Raw genomic sequence first — 17882 nt, 5'->3', positions numbered from 1 at the left:
TAAACACACTTATTTTCTGAGCAAAACATTCCCTTAGAGAAATGTCTCGACTTGACATTTCTCTGCTTCTCTTCTCATTTTTACTACCCATTCACTCAATTGTTTGCATTTATTATCAACAATAATGGGTCCATTCCGGGCAGGAATGTATCACAATGAGAGGATTCTGTAACCAACTCCATGAAAAACCCAAATCACCTCAAAATGTTCTACAAATATTTATTGAGCACCCGCTAAATGACAGAATAATATCATGGTCAAGTGTGACATCTTAGAAGCTGAACTGCATACTTTCAAATCCTAACTCCACCATTTCACAGCTAGGTAACCAAGGAAAATATCATAACCTCTCTGAGCCACAGTTGCCGTATATATAAAATGGAGGCACTAACAGTGCCTAACTCTTGAACATTATCTTAGATGATACACATGAAGGATTTAGCATAGCGTTCAGCACATAATAAATATTCAAATGTTTGTTATTATTATCATTGTTAAGATGTTATTATTGATGGGAAGATAGTGGTGGTGATTGTCCTGTGCTTCATTCCCCAGAAAGTAGACTCTAGATGGAGATTAGCATACAGAGGTTTTATTAGGAAGTGCTCTTGGGATTAGCATGTGGAATGGAAGGGAAGAAAGAAGGACTGGCCAGACAAATGAAATGAGTATTCATGCATTTTTTGCTGTGATTCAATATCCGTGCTTACAACTGATCAGAAATATCAAAAGTATTGCCCTTGAACCATATTAATTATAAAAAGAAGGGTGAGGAGAAAGGGGAAGACGAAGGGATCAAGAAAGCAGAAGAGACAGAAAAGTCTCTGGAACTATTCTAAACATTTAACACATTAACTAATGTCATCCTCACAAAATCTTTAGACAATGTTGGGTTAAGAAATGACAAAAATGAGAGAATTTAAATAGTCCACAGTCCCACAGCTAGGAAGAGGTTTAGCTGGAATCTGAACCCAGGCAACATAGCTTCAGAAATCATGTTCTTAACCACTGTCCATCCAGGACCACCAGGATGAATGTCAACACCACTATCAGGCTTTATTAGTTTATCCTTGTCACCCCACTATTGCTCTCTACCAGATATTTTGCTAGGTGTTTTACTTACATGATTTAATCTCATCCTTAGAGTAATGCATGGAGGGTTGCATTTTATCCCCATTTGGAGCTGAAGAAACTAGGAAACATCAAGTTCCTTTCTCAAAGTCATACAGTAGGAGAGCCAGGATTGTACTCCATGCTTGTTTGGCTCTGAAATTCAGTGTTCTTTCTCATTATAACATGGTTTTATTTTTGACAAAGGACTTTCTTTTCCAGCAAACTGATAACTCTATCATACCTCTAATGTCGTGTCTTCCCTCAGATAAATAATATCAAGTTGTTAACTTCCTTATTGTTTACCTTGTCCTTTATTGGCATCCTTTGATTATTCTCCATGTATGTTGCCTTATTTAATTACAGAAGCAGAACTGAGCACGGAGAGATTTTGACAATTTTGAGTACTTAATGGGAAAGGTGCCAAGTGTTTCCTACATTTGGAATTCTCATTTAGCATTTCAAGGCCATAATTACCTTTTCAAGAACAGAATCGCTGTACTGACTCGTTTAATGCACTTTCTGAAGTGACCAAGAGATCTCTTTCTATGGTGCTTAGTTCAGACTTCCTACATGTTCTATTTGTATAATTTGCTTCAAATGTATCCAAAGAATTTTTACTCATTATCAAGTTAGTGCAGCTATTACCTACTCCTAATTGTCCTATTTTTAAATTAAAACATTTTACTGATACATGATTAATAAAACATTTCAGAATCTTTCCTTACTGGATTTATCCAAGAGAAAATTTTATACAGATAAGATATAAAATAAGTGCTTCCCAGAACAATCCTAGGGCCTGGTCAGAATCCATGCTCTTCAGTTGGATTCCAGTGTGGGACCCTGGTCATAATCAGAAAGATGCAGCCATGTGGGTACTTTGACCTTTGTACTCACTAGACCTTATTTAGAATAAAATAGCTCCAGGGGAAAAAAGGAAATACATATATTCTAGCTAGCTGTTTTATGATTATTCAGGGCATAAGAATTTTATGGCCAAGGTAGATTTTTTAGAGATGTGCTATACACGTATAGCTATATGTACAGCTACATGAATGAAAACGCTTGATTAGCTAGAAGAGTGTCGGTGCCAAGGACTCTGAACAAAGGGTTTTAAGTGACCCAAGAGCTACCTGGCATTGATTCCCTCCCAGTTTGGGGTGTGTCCATGGCTCTGGGAAGTAGAGGGCATCTTGAAGCATCTCCTGCCAGAAGTCCCATCTGCCAATCAGGTCACTTAAATCCCAGTATTACTGCTTTAGAAGCCTAGCTCAGTGCACTGAGAAAAGAGATGCTGAGAAAACTGGTGAAGGGGCTGGGCCTTGTCTCTGAGAACAGAAAGAAAGGGAATAGTGCACAAGGATGTGGGATCTACCGTCATCAGTGACCCTAAGCTAAATAAGCTGCTTTTATTTCACAGGGCAGTGATGTTCCACCGACCTCTGGGCTTTAGAGAGAGAAACTGGGAGAGAGCAAGAGAATGAGAGCGTGGAGACCAATGTAAATAAATAGTTTCTGACCTTTCATCCCAAGGATTTCCCCACAGCAGTTGTTGCTTTCTTCACTTCTCACCCACACAATTTCCACTCTGGGAGTAACGAAAGCTCCCAGGAAGCTGTGTGGACACGAAGCCTCATTCTGCATCCAGAGAACAGTTAATTCCATGCTTCTCATGCCCACTGCAGCTTCAAATGCCAGTCCCTTAGGCCATCCCCCTCTTTCTACTCCGTTCTTCCTCCCAGCTGACTCATTCTTGACCTAAGCGACTTCTCACATCCCATTAAGTCATTCTGAACTTTTACAAAATACAGCTGACACCCCCAATCTGTGAGAATTAGACTCCATTGGTCTGGGGAAGTGCCCAGACCTGGGTGATTTTTAAAAATTTTTTGTGTAGTATATATATATATATATATATATATATATATATATATATTTAAATGTTTATTGGAGTACAGTTGATTTACAACGTTGTGTTAGTTTCTGCTGTACAGCAAAGTGAATCAGTGATACATATACATATATACGCTCCTTTAAAAATTCTGTTCCCATAGAGGTCATTACAGAGTATTAGCAACTCTTCTCAGACCTGGGTGATTTTTAAAAGCCCTAGGGGCGATTCTAATGCCCTCAGGTGAGAATCATCAGCTTCCACACTCGTAGTCTCCTACTCTTCTCTTAAACTTGGTTTCCCCCTCCAAATACTGCTCTCCTGCAACCTCTTTCAAGTGCAGACTCTTTCTCAGAAATCTGAAGTGCCTCAGGACAAGGGGTTGTTGTTACTGACTCAGGTCCTTGGACTCTATAAGCAATAGAAATTGACAAGAGGCCAGATAAGGAATCCAGACAAGGCTTTACCTGGACTCATGCTGCAGCACAAGGGAGAAAACACAAGTAACAGATGCCCTTACTCGTGGGTTGGTTCCTTCAATGGCCTGAGGGTAGGGGCAGATTAGGGGGTTGGGCTAGAGGTGTGGCTTAGGTGGTCTTGCCACCCCCTTGGTGGTGCTGTGTGCAGGGATCATGTGCAGTGCCTTGCTTTTGCTCCCGGCACCTCAAAAGTGTCAATTGTTTCTGGCCTTTCTGTATCTTTGTTCATAATTTCCCCCAACTGCACATGTGTGCAGTGATTTTTATCCCTTATAGCTTCTTTGTATTCTGTTGCTTGCAGACACGCTTGTCCAGGTGCAAGCACTGCAGTAAAGGGTCCCAGGTCCCAGGTCCCAAGTCCCAGCCTCTCTGTGTCACTTATCTTCTAGCTACTAAATATTGACTGAATTTCCTGCGATAACCCCTCTTCCATGCAGATCTGAGTTGCCTAGCTAGTACACCCTTTACCCTTCCTCACTGATATTAGTTTTCCACCTCCTGCTCATTTTCCAAGCCATCTTCTGCCATCATTTTGGGGACATCTGTGAATATGTAAATCACCCATCTGTCACCTTGGCTTCATGGTTGTTTGACCTTCCAATATTAATTAATTCCAATTATCCCCTTCTCCCCTTCTTTTCAGCATGACCACAACTTGGACTTTGTCATTATTCACAACTGTTCCAACTTTGAAAAGCATATGCCCCAGTATTCAGCCTGCTCGGCATAATCTCCTGTCTTTCCAGCTCTCACCTCCCATACCTCCAATCTCCACCTGGCATTTGATCCAGTCTCTGAATTTCTCTGATTTCTCCTGTATCTCACCTTGTGAAGGGCTTCGCTTCCATCCATATTCAGCCTAGTCCACTAGGCTGAATATGCACATTTTGTTAATCACTTCCTCACCATTCTTCTCCATCCCTTTCTGCTTATTTGGATGCACCTGCCCTGCAAACTCCCAAACATTAATCAAGCCAATCCTTCTGACAGCTCTGCTCTCACCTTCTGTGATACATACATTCATAGCATCTGATTTGGTTTTGCAGTCACAAAGGGAATAAATATATTCCTAATACTTGCCAATAGTATGTTCCATGAGCCACAAAAAGTAAATATAATGTAATAAAAGCTTACGTTTAAGGCAAGCTATCACTTAACCTTCACACCAAACTTAAGAGGCAATTGCAGGTATCATTCCCTTTTCACAGATGAAGAACCTTAGAAAGGTGAATAACTTACTTAAGGTCACACAAGTGTTAAGTGGTGAAGCCTATATTCAAACCATTATCCATTCTAGTTTTTGAGTCTGAGTTCTTGAGTTGCTATATAATAGTGCCTCTCTTTATGCTATACATTATTCTCAAAAGAGTCCAAATAATGAGGTTGATATTTATTTACATTTTGTTTCTCTAGTCAACCATTTGTTTAAAAGTATAATTTGGTTAGATGTTATATTGCAAAATTACTCATAAGGGAATCAACATTTTCTGTTTAAATGAAGTCTACAATGTTTGTAAAGTTTATATATTCTCTTCTTCTCTTTTAGCCTCGTGTCTTTCCCTATCTTATTGGTCTCTGTGTGTAGAATATACATCATCTACCTGAAGATCACTCACTTAAATACTTGTTTTCTTTAGAGCTAGGTAACAGTGTTGTAAACTCAAAAGAAACCAGCCTCTCATGTCAAAACCATACAGGAAGTGAATTCAGGTACAGCTAAGGAACTGAAAATGGCCTACATGTTTCAGAAACGAGTTCAGCTACCACTACTTTGGTTTTTCCTGAGAGAATAGGAATGGATGACTCCCCTATTTTGGGCTCCATCCATTTCTCAACAAGCTGCCCTATCATCTATCCCTATTCTTACGTCCATAGTCACTCTGTTCTGTACCTTCTGAAGTGGAACATGTGCCAGAAATCACTCAGAATGTGATCACAGACAAGCTATTAAAAAAGTGTAAATGTAACTAGCCACCAAAAGCATGGACACAGGTGGAAAGACTCTGGATTCTGGGTCCCATCCTGTCACCTATGTGACTTTGAGGCATACCATTTTAGCTCTCTGAACTTCAGTAGTTTCACCTCTTCAAAATGGGAATAGAATACTTTATCTGTAGGACCTGTGTCAGACTTTGTCCTTGAAATACCTTTAAGAGATATGATAAGGTATAAATAACAGAATATCATTCATACTTAAGAACAAAGTCAATAAAATCTTTAGCACCCACAACAAATCAGTACCGTTTATTTCCTTATATCCTAAGTACTACCTCACCCAAGTTGATCTATCTTATGAATTTTCTGAAAACTGAGCTGGATTCAAATTTTCCAGCTCACTCTCACCATATCCATTGAATTCTTTCTGCTTTCACCTTATTTTGAAATATTTTCCAAGACAATGAAAGATATATGATGGTTACTTCTTTGGAGTTTAAATAATTGGTAAGAAAAATACCAGAGGACATGAAACAAAATCTCCAACTTTCAAGTGAAGTGTTCTTAATAGTTATGCAAGCTTGATTGTGCAGATTTACCCCATAGATTTTACATGTTATCAGGACGAGCAAGATATGGGCAGTGGATGATTTCTGCTCACACTTCGTGAGTAGCTTCCCTCATAAATCCCCAAAGCTAATCATGACAAAAAGCAGCCTTGTCTATTCCCTTTAACAGCCAGAAGCAATTTGTTCAGCAAGCACACTGCTAAGGTAGAGATAAAGGAAAGAAGCACTGAGGGCAACAAAAAAAGATCAAAAATGTGGAAGAATGTGTACAGAATTAAAATGACCATGGGAAGGAGTGACTGCTCATAGATCATTTTATCTTCTTAGTATGGAAATAGATTGCTAGTTATAAAGGAAAATTAGGAATTGAGATTTTAGAGAAACACATCTTGATTCATTCCACTGTGTTGAGTAATTTCTGACTCTAAATTCCCAGTTCATTATTCATTCAATAATTGCAAAATGAATAAATGTAAGTCTATATTCAGCAAACTGTACACTTAATAAATGGTGAAAAAGTAAAAAACAAAACAAAACTAACAACAAAGCAGAAGACACAAGCATCATCTTCACAAGAGCAAGCTGCAATCAAATTAAAAAGGAAGAAAAAGGTCAGGGGTCAGGGATTCCTGCATTCCAGACATACTCCTTATCCTCATTATGCAGCAGGAAAAAATTTCCCCTTAATAATCAGGAAAATTTACCCCATCCAGTAAAGTAATCCCCTTCTTTTTCTGTTGGGTCAATGTCATGAGATGCCCAAAGTGGTCAGATAACAGTCTCAATTTCCAATTCAATGGAATTATCTCACTTAGTGGAAGCATTCCTCCCTTTAGAATTACAAACTCTAGCAAGCAGAGCCCAAAGTTCAGTCCCATGATTTCTGGACCCACGAATCTTGGCTATGGGAGAAACAACAGTACCAAATACTGGATGCTGATTTAGGGCATATGCCACATGCTGAAAGACATTGCCCTAGCCCCACAAGATATTATACTCAAGCCAGTGCCATAACTGAATCTTTCAAAGGCCATTCCATCAACCTATCAATCACATCAGTTGTTTCAGGGCAACTTGGTACTATTAGTGAAGTCCATGAGCTTGAGCCCATTGCTGTGAAGGGATTTCCTTGGTCATGAGCAATGCTATGAGCATGTGGATGGAGAAGGTATTCTGTAAGACCATAGATGGTATTAATAGTTTGGGCAGAAAAACTTGCCAGCAGGGAAGGCAAATTAGAAGGCAGTTGGGTACTCAGCAATGGCTTTGGCCAGGCTGGCCCAGGGGAGTGAAAGTTCATGTTGATGAGCCCTTGCATAACCTCCCTTTCTGCCACCACAGCCTTTTTTTCCTGAGCTCAATTGGTAAGTGGCAGGAGTAGCTAGGGAAGGAGGCTCATTGACATTCCCAAAACATGGTATCCTATTTATCTTATTACTAAAATCCCCTTCTGCTGGGGTCAACCTTTAGTGAGCATTCACATGGGACACAAATATCTTCATGTTGGGTGCCCAATCAGATAAGTCTATCCACTTCTTTTCCCCAGACATCCTGTCATCAATCTGCTAATTATATTCTTTCCACATCCCTGACTATCCAGCCAACCCTTTAGCCCAGTCCAGAACAATATATATCCCTAACTCTGATCATCTCTGCTTTTAAGAAACATAAGCAGTTTGAATTTTTGTCCTTTATCACCATCTTTCAGGGTCATGATGCTGCCACTCGCCTTTGTATACTTTGCAGAACTATTGGTAAAGCCAGGCCTAATCTCTTTCTTCTGTAGTCAATATGTCATAGAAAATTCCCTATAAGACCACAGGTTGAGAAGGTTGGGAGAAAGAAGGCAATGTAGTAGAGGTAAAGGCCATGGAGATTTGGACCATTTCTTCATGCAACTTACTGTGCCTTCAGGAACTACTTGAGGCTAATCTGGCATATACCCCTCCCCTTTGATAATATAGTGTTGCTGCTTGTCCCCAGATTTACATCTTGGTGAGTCAAACAACATCAGTTTGTGATGGGCAGCTCAGGTTACATGGTAACTTGGTGGTTGGTCGTCGTGTTCTGTCTCTGCTAAAACTTGGTAGCAAACCAAAAGATGTTTCTCAGTAGGAGAGAAGATATTTCTGTCATAGAAAATGGCAAAGCTTTGTTCCAACATTATAATAATCTTCTCTGTGATTCACCTATGTGATCCTGGCAAAGAGTTCAGACAGCAGCCCATCTACCACTGACATTTCAAGTTGCATACAATCTGCTGGAGGACCTGTTGAATTGGAAGATTCCTTTCTAAGACTCACTCACAGGGCTCTTGGCGGAACACTTCAGTTCTTTGACAATTTGGCCTCTCCACAGGGCTGCTTGAGTGTCTTACCCAGAGCAAATAAAGTCAGAGAGCCAGCAAGGATGAAATAGTGATGCATTTTATAACCTAGTCACACACCATCACTTCCGCCATGTTCTACTAAGAAGTGAGTCACTAAGTCCTGCCCTCACTCAATAGGCTTCATGTTTTGGAGGGAGGGGTTAAAACATTTGTGGACTTATTTTAAAAACACCACCATACCTTATTTATATTACTGAAAAATAAAAAATCAGCAGCCTTATACAAAAATCCTCGACACATTTCTCATAATTTGCTTAGACAAAAGTCCTAGAAATTAACTATGGGATCTAAGCACACTCACTGCAAAACAATCCTATAATGAATCTTTGCTAAGTTGGCTTTGCCCCCAAGCAATGGCATGTATGATTATTTCATTGCACGTCAGCCAATGTCAACTTGGTATTAAAAATATATATATTTGTTAAAATTTTTTTCAGTATTTTATTATTAGTGAAGTTATATTTTTTCTATGATGCTGAATATTTTGTATTTTTCTTTTATGAATTCTTTGTTGATAAGTATTGCCAATTTGTCCACTAGGATGTTTTATATCATTGATTTGGAAAAACTCATTATATACAAAATTCTTAACCCTTTACCTATCATTTTTACAAGTAGCTTACCAATTTATCATTAATTTTATGTTTTTCTTCAAGTACAAATGTTTTAAATTTTGAATTATCAAAGAAGCCTATCATTTTCTTTGTAATTTCTTCACAGCTGCTGTTACCATGTTATATCATAACTCTCAGCAAATGTTTTAATGAAATCTTCGTTTCTCTACTACTAACTCCTTTGTTGTATATAATACATATTTTTTCGTTAAAAGTTCAGGACTGGTTACATTATTTTCAGGGCCCTGTGCAAAATGAAAATGCAGGGCCCTTGTGCAAAAAACAGGAAAAAGGTGCAGTTAAAGGTCCTAAAATATACTTTTCTTTTTTTCATGGTGTTTCTCTTAAATTGTCACGGTGCTTTTTTATTTGTTATTTATTGTTATAGTAGTTAAAGAAAAATGAAAAATTTAAATAAAAAATTAACAATGAATTATATCCTTTGCCTTTATGTTGTTCAATAGCATTTTTCAATGCAAATACAAGGGCAAGATAGGTCACTGAAATTACAATATGCATATTTATAGCTCATACAAACATATGTGTTTTCTTTTTACCAAAAGCTGAAGATTATGTACAAAACCAACTCCACTGTTTTTTTATTTTGCTTCTGTACAGGTACACATTCTATTAACATTCTCTACCTTCAGAAAAGACCAAGAGGAAAATGAACAATGGATTGCCCTATGTTTGCCTTTCCCTCTGCATCATCATTTCTTTTCTTTTTCCTTTGGGTAATCTGAGGGATAGCAAGAGTAAGAAAGGATGTGATAGAGTTCCTTGGCTATTTGTTTTTAGAATGCCATTGCCTTCTTTTTGTTTGAAGTTTCTATTCAAAGGAAAACATGGCTTCTCTGGCCCCTCAATACCCCTGCTAACTCTATGGAATGTGCTTAAATTGTATACCCTTTCAGTCTTGCTAAAACTCTACACATTGTTGCTCCACCAAAATTTTGTGCTTATAGGGCATCTTGAAGGCTGTATGTGATGAAGTGGCAAAGAAAGGAAGATACGCATATTGTGCTTATCTCCTCTGCTCACGGGCATGCTTCATTGTCCAGCTGGACTTCACTTATAAGTCACAAGTTCAAAGACTAAATTATTAAGAATTTAAGGACAGGAACAATAGAGCCTGAAACCAAATGTGAAGCCCTTCTGAACACGGGGTCCTGTGTGACAACACAGGTATCATGAAGCTAGCTCTGCGAGAACTGCCACCAACTTCAGGGAAGGTTTCTCACCAAAAATAAACCATATGGAGTAAAGGTAAAAGGTAGTCATAATTAATAAAAATCTACTACTAAAAGAAAAGGAAAAATTGATAAAAGTTTAAGTTTAGTGTCCTTACACAATAAACAAAGAAAGAGGCATACATAGACTGGCCAACACCATCAATCAAATGGTTTTCAAATACTTCATCCAACAAAAGCAGAATATATATTTATCCTTCTCGAGCTCTTATGGAACACTCACCAAAATAGACCACATTTTGGCTGATTCACAATCCTCACCAGCGGGTGGCTGTTTTTTTATGCATCAACAGAGTCACCACACAGAGATCTCAGACACTTAGTCTTTGCAAGGCACACCAAGTCCTAGTGGAACCTTTGGGGCCCTAGACAGACTTTGGACTGCTGGACAAACTTGCTGCCCTCACAGCCAGGGTCTGGGTGGGCCTGGTCATACAACCCCAGGGCTGGGTCTCCAGGCAGGCTCATTTAACAATGCCTTCCTCAAAGGGGTCATGGGCAGGTGTAGGGAGACCCCCACCTTACTGGGAATTCCCCTGTGTCCTCACCTTCTGCTCCCCATGATCCATGGAGAGGGGTACCCCAAACCATCCAGGGATCTGGGAATGAATCAGGATGGAGATTGGGGTTTCCTCTGTACCCTGGAGAATCGCACATGCTTTTGGAATATCAGAAGGCCTAGTTAGGTGTCCACTCCAGTAGGAAGATGCCAAAGGGAGTCTCACCATTCTGCCCTCACCAACCCCCAGAGCCAAGCAAGAACAAAAATGGTGGGGAAGCCAAGCAAATAGTCAGGTGGGGGTGACTTCTGGATGCCTCTGCGCTTGACATTCCAATGTGCATAAACATGGTTACATTTGCATAGATGCTTGAGGCCCTGGGGGTTGGTGGGAGTAACGGAGTTGTACTCCAGAATCCAAACTTGACAGGTAGATGGGCCAGATTAGGAGGTTGCTCAGAGACAGGGTAGCACCTGTGTCCATGTTGCCTGTCACTGTCACTATTGCTCAGTGGTAGATGCTTATGTAGGCTGCACAGCAGCACTTCCAGGGGTGGGGCACAGTCTCCTAATGGCCAGTTAACTGTGCTGTATATGAAGATTCTGCTGTGTGTGTCTGCATGAATGAGGTTGGCCATCATTGTAGACAAAATTAAAAGAAAATAAAAAATCATACAATGTATACTCTCAGCCCACAATGGAATTAAACTAGAAATCAATAACAGAAGGATAGCTAGAAAATGCAAAAATATTTCAAAATTAAATACCACTTCAAAATAACACGAGTCAAAAAGAAGTCTCAAGAAAATTTTTTAAATATTTTGAATAAATGAAAATGAAAAGACAACCTATCAAGATTTGTGGGATGCAGCAAAAGCATTGCTTATATGGAAATTTATAGCATTGGATGCATATATTACTAAAGAAAAAAGATCTAAAATCAGTAATCTAATTTAGCCTTAGGAAACTAGAAAAAGAAGAGTAATTAAATCCAAAGTAAGCACAAAGAAAGGACATAATAAATATTAGATCATAAATAAATAAAATCTAACCCAGGAAATCAATAGAGAAAAAGCAACAAAACCAAAAGCTGGTTCTTTGACTAGATCAATAAAATTGACAAACCTCTAGCTAGGCTAACCAAGAGAAAAAACTAGGAAAGAGAGCAAACACAAATTACTAATATCAGAAATGAAAAAGGAGCTTTCACTACTGATCTCATGTACATTAAAAGAATGATAAAAGAATATTGTAAACAATTACATGTCCAGAAATTTGAAAACTTAGGTAAAATGCATCAACTCCTTGAAAGACACAATCTACCAAAACTCATACAAAGAGAAACAGATAATCTGAAAAGACCTACATAGATTAAGTCAATTGAATCAATAAGTAATAAACTTTCAAAACAGAAAACGCCAGGCCCAGATGGTCTCACTCTTGAATTCTATCAGACATTTAAGGAAGAAATGAGAGCAGTACTCTACAATTTCTTCCAGAAAATAGAAGAGGAAACACTTCCAAGCTCATTCTATGAGGCCACCATCTGCCTAACACCAAAACCAGCCAAAGACATTACAAGAAAGGAAAACTCTCTCATAAACATAGATGCCAACATCCTCAACAAAGTATTAGCAAATCAAGCCCAACAATGTATAAAAAGATTTATACACCATAATCAAGTGGAATTTATTCTAGGTGTACATGGTTTGTTAAATAGTCAAAAAAGTCAATTATTAATGCAATCAACAGACTAAAGAAAATTTTTAATTATATCAACAGATTTTTTAAAGCATGTGGAAAAAGCCAACATCCATTCATAGTAAAAACTCTCAGCAAAGTAGTAGAGAGAAACTTCCTCAACTTGTTAAAGAATGTATGCAAAAACCTGCATCTAACATCAGACTTAAATGCTTTCTAAATCAGGAAGAAAGCAAGTATGCTCCCTCTCACGACTCACATTCAATAGTACATGGAATTCCTAGGCTGGGGAGAAGGAAATAAAGCTTTGTTCAAAGATGACATGATGGTCTTTGTAGAAAACTCCCAAGAATCAACAACAACAAATTCTGGAACTAATGAGAGATTATAGCAAGGTGGCAGGATAGAAGATTAATATACAACAGTCAATCGTTTTTATATATATCAGCAATGAACACATGTAATCTGAATTTTAAAATACAACATCATTTACATTACATTTACATTATTTCATTACAAAAAATGAAATACTTAGGTATAAGTCTGACGTAATATGTACATGATCTATATAAGGAAAACTACAAAATACTGATGGAGGAAATTAAATATCGAAATAAATGGAGAGACATTTCATGTTCATAGATAGGAAGACTCAGTATCATTAAGATGTCAGTTCTCTCCAACTTGATCTATGGATTCAATGCAAACCCAATCAAAATCCCAGCAAGTTATTTTGTGGGTATCAATAAAGTGATTCCAAAGCTTTTATGGAAAGGCAAAAGACACAGAATAGCCAGCACAATTCTAAAGTGGGACAAAGTAAGAGAACTGACAACTTCAAGACTTACTATAGTAATCAAGAGAGCATGGTACTGGCACAAGAATAGACAAATAGATCAATGGAAAAAATCGAGAGCCCAGAAATAGGTCCACACAAATATAGTCAACTAATGTTTGATGAAAGAGCAAAGGCAGTTCAAAGGAGAAAGGATGGTCTTTCCAAAACTGGCACTGGAATAACTGGACATCCACACTCCAAAAAAATATTAATCTAGACACAGACCTTCTACCCTTCACAAAAATTTAACTCAATATGTGTTATAAGCATAAATGTACAATGAAAAACTATAAAACTCCTAGAAGATAATACAGGAGAAAATCTAGATGACCTTGGGAATGAAGAGGATTTTAAAAACACAATATCAAACACACAATCCATGAAAAAAAAATAATAAGTTGAACTTCATTAAAATGTAAAACTTCTGCTCTGTGAAAGACACTGTTAGAAAATAAAAAGACAAGCCATAGACTAAGAGAAAATATTTGTAAAACACATATCTAATAAAAGAATTGTGTTCACAATATATAAAGAACTTTTAAAACTCAATAATAAGAAAATAAACAACCCAATTAAAAAATGGCAAATTTCTGAACAGACACCTCACCAAAGAAGTTATATGGATGGCAAATAAGCATATAAAAGGATGCTCTATATCATGTGTCGTCAGGAAAATGAAAATTAAAACAACTTATTGAACGCTGTTCTACACACTTATTAGAAAAGTTAAAACCCAAAACACAAACACCAAATGCTGGTGAGAATATAGTGCAACAGGAACCCTCATTCATTGCTGGTGGGAATGCAAAATGGTACGGTCACTTTAGAAGACAATTTGGCAGTTTCTTACAAAACTAAACATAGGCTTACCATTTGATCCAACTCAATGCTCTTAGGTATTTACCCAAATGAGCTGAAAGCTTATGTCCATACAAAATACTGAACAATAATATTTATAATAGTTTTATTCATAACTGCCAAAATATTGGAAGCAACCAAGATAATTCAAAAGGTGAGTAGATTAACTGTAGTACTCCATACAGTGGAACATTATTCAGTGATAAAAAGAAATAAGCTATTAAGCCAGAAAAAGATGCAGAGGAACCTTAAATAAATAATGCTGATTGATAGAAGTCAGTCCAGAAAGGCTAGTACTGTATGATTCTAAACATATGACATCCTAGAAAAGGCAAAACTATACAGACAATAAGAATATCAATGGTTGCCAGGGATTTTGAGGGAACAAGGTAGGGATGGATGAACAAGTGGAGCAAAGGAGATTTTTAGGGCAGGGAAACTAGTCTATACAATATGGTAATGGTGAAAATGTGGCGTTACACATTTGTCAAAAGCTATCCAGCTATCCAGCACAAAGAGTGAATCTCAATGTAAACTATGGACCTTAACTGATAATAATCTAGCAATATTGATCCATCAGTTATACCAAATACATACCACATTAATGCGATATGTAAATAACAGGGAAAACTGGGGAGGGGTGGCAGTATATAGGGGTGCATATGGGAACTCCCTGTACTTTCTATGCAATTTTTCTGTGAAACCAAAACTTCTGTAACAGAATAAAGCCCATTCATTAAAAAAAAATCTGTTGAAGATATCCTTACTATTTATTTAGAATCCATAGAATTGCTAGAAGTATTCTAGTCCTTAAGAATTGAAAGTTATCATTTAATCATTACATGTCAGAGAATTAGAGTGTGCATTCAGAGATCATTTTGTTCAGCCTCCTTTCTCTCCAAGATACATATTAAAAAATATGGAGAAAAAATATAACCATAATGATACATCAGGAAAAAAACCCTGACTAACAAAAATGTAACATAATCCAGGGTAAACAGACCAGCACCGACACAGATAACAAAATGCACATGATTCAGAAATATATTGGGGTACGTATGCTTATGTTTGATGGGGAAAGAAAACATAAATCCTTTAACTCAGGGCTAGCTGCACGGAAAAGAAGTATTAGGGAATTTTGGTGCTAATCTCTTTAGCCTATTTTTATTACTCTGAGAGCAGTCCATTGAAGTTCATAAACAAAAAGATTGCTAAGGGCAGTAATGCTGGCCCTGGAAAAAGAACTCAGCCTGAATCACTCAGAAGGCTTTCATTAAAGTAAGGGATAATTCTACATCGCATTTCCAATTGCTTTTTTTTTTTAACACAAGCGAATCTTACATTGAGTATACTCACGTGGGATTCCTATCTGGTATGTGTCCAAGGAGGCATGAGAAGAATCTAGGAAATCTGCCACTGTCTACAATATGGTATCAGATGAATACTCTTTACTATCAAAGTTCCAAGAGATGATATGGTTGAAAATATGCAGCATAACAAAAATTGCTTCACCAAGATTCACTTCTGCCTAAATTTCATCTAAAGATGTTAAAATGCAGATTCCCTGATTGATCCCCAGGGATGCTGTTTCATTAACTTTGAAAGAGGAACTGATCAACTCAAATAAAACCTAAAATAAAACTACTCTATCCTATCTGGAAATCAATAAAAATCTTAGTGGACCAGAGCAGGTAGCAGCAGTGACTGTCTGGTACTCAGATCAGATCCCTCCCTGATCTCCCTCAGCCTTTCCTCACCTCCCCAGCTCCAGAACCATCCTGACAAGAGTGAGATACCAGCAGAACTAAGTTATTTTCCACTGGACTTCTTGGTGAAAATTCCCCACAGATATGTCAGTTAAAAAGACTCCTAGGCAATTTGAAAAATTTCTAAACCTCTGTCACCATTAAGGGAGCTCACTGCTTCTTCTACTCTCAAAAAAGACAAGTGGAAACAGGAAATATTAACACTTTATATTTTATTTTGCACTCACTTTGTAAGTCATCTACTGATCTCTGATGGCATCGACTTAACTCTCATGTGGACGGTTTGCAGATCACACATTATTTCTTTTATGTGCCAATATCAATTATCTATATCCATCCCCACCAGCTCAACACACTTCCTCTTCTTTGTTAGCATGTGTGCACACTTAATGCTGTGGTTTAAAGCACTCTTTATCCCAGGAACATTTGAGAATATACAGGAACCTAAACTATACCTGTATTTAGCTTCATATTTCACAGGTTGAGTTTATGATAAAGTGCCTAAAACAGTGAGAGGAGTATTTCTCTGTTATTATTTATAATACCCTCTTTTGGCATTCATTTAATATTAACTATTCCCATTCACAGAGAAAGCAAAACCAAGAATTTAGATGAGCTGGTTCTGCTTCAGCCAAGTCCTAATTCAAACAAATTTCATTCCAGTGATGGTATTTGTTCATAGGACAACAAACACCTAAAAGAATATTCTATCTTCTGCAGAGATGTACAGACAGGGCAGCCTCTATTCTATTTTCATTTTCCTTAGGGCAGTTCACAGTATTCAGTAAACAAAATGTCTGCCAGGGGGCAGCAGAATGTAATACTTTCATTCCCAAGAGATTCCTGAGGATTTTATGAAAGCTACAAGCATATTATGATAATTAATTCAAAATTAGAGCTTTGTGATAAGCATGTTACACTACATTTAGAAGTAAAGGTTTGCCTGAGAGTTCCTGATTAAATCATATTAAGGACTTAAGTAAACTAAAACCATTTTCAGATATAAAAATCAAAGGGAAATCCTAGTAGGTTGGTGTTCCTTAAATTATTTGCTACCTAATTCTGTCCTTCATAGCTTCCCTAAGTTTACTTGCTCTCTTGAACCATTCATTTGTGGACAGTCATATTGCCTTTTTACAAGCAAAATAAGATATTTTTAAAATTTAAGAATATCTGGGGGAGAACTTGAAAATGGTGGAGGAGTAAGACATGGAGATCACCTTCCTCCCCACAAATAAATCAGAAATACATCTACATGTGGAACAGCTCCTACAGAACACCCACTGAATGCTGGCAGAAGATCTCAGACCTCCCAAAAGGCAAGAAACTCCCCACGTACATGGGTAGGGCAAAAGAAAAAAGAAAAAACAGAGACAAAAGAATAGGGACGGACCTGCACCTCTGGGAGGGAGCTGTGAAGGAAGGAAAGTTTCCACACATTAGGAAGCCCCTTCACTGGCAGAGACAGGGGGTGGCGGCAGAGAAGCGTCGGAGCCATGGAGGAGAGCGCAGCAACAGGGGTGCAGGGGGCAAAGCAGAGAGATTCCTGCACAGAGGATTGGTGCTGACTAGCACTCACCAGTCTGAGAGGCTTCTCTGCTCACCCACCAGGGTGGCAGGGGCTGGGAGCTGAGGCTGGGGCTTCGGAGGTCAGATCCCAGGGTGAGGACCGGGGTTGGCTGCATGAACACAGCCTGAAGGGGGCTAGTGTGACACAGCTAACCAGGAAGGAGTCCGGGAAAATGTCTAGACCTGCCTAAGAGGCAAGAGACCATTGTTTCAGGGTGCGTGAGGAGAAGTGATTCAGAGCACCACATAAACGAGTTCCAGAGATGGGCACGAGCTGCAGATATCAGCAAGGACCACAGAGACGGGCATGAGATGCCAAGCAGCCACCAAGAAGCCTGTGTGAGAGCACAGGTCAGTATCCCCCTCCCCTCCCAGGAGCCTGTGCAGGCCACCACTGCCATGGTCCCATGATCC

The sequence above is a fragment of the Kogia breviceps genome, chromosome 15 (assembly GCF_026419965.1).
Source record: "Kogia breviceps isolate mKogBre1 chromosome 15, mKogBre1 haplotype 1, whole genome shotgun sequence".
In the NCBI taxonomy this organism is placed as follows: Eukaryota; Metazoa; Chordata; class Mammalia; order Artiodactyla; family Physeteridae; genus Kogia; species Kogia breviceps.
This window is presented reverse-complemented; position numbering follows the sequence as displayed.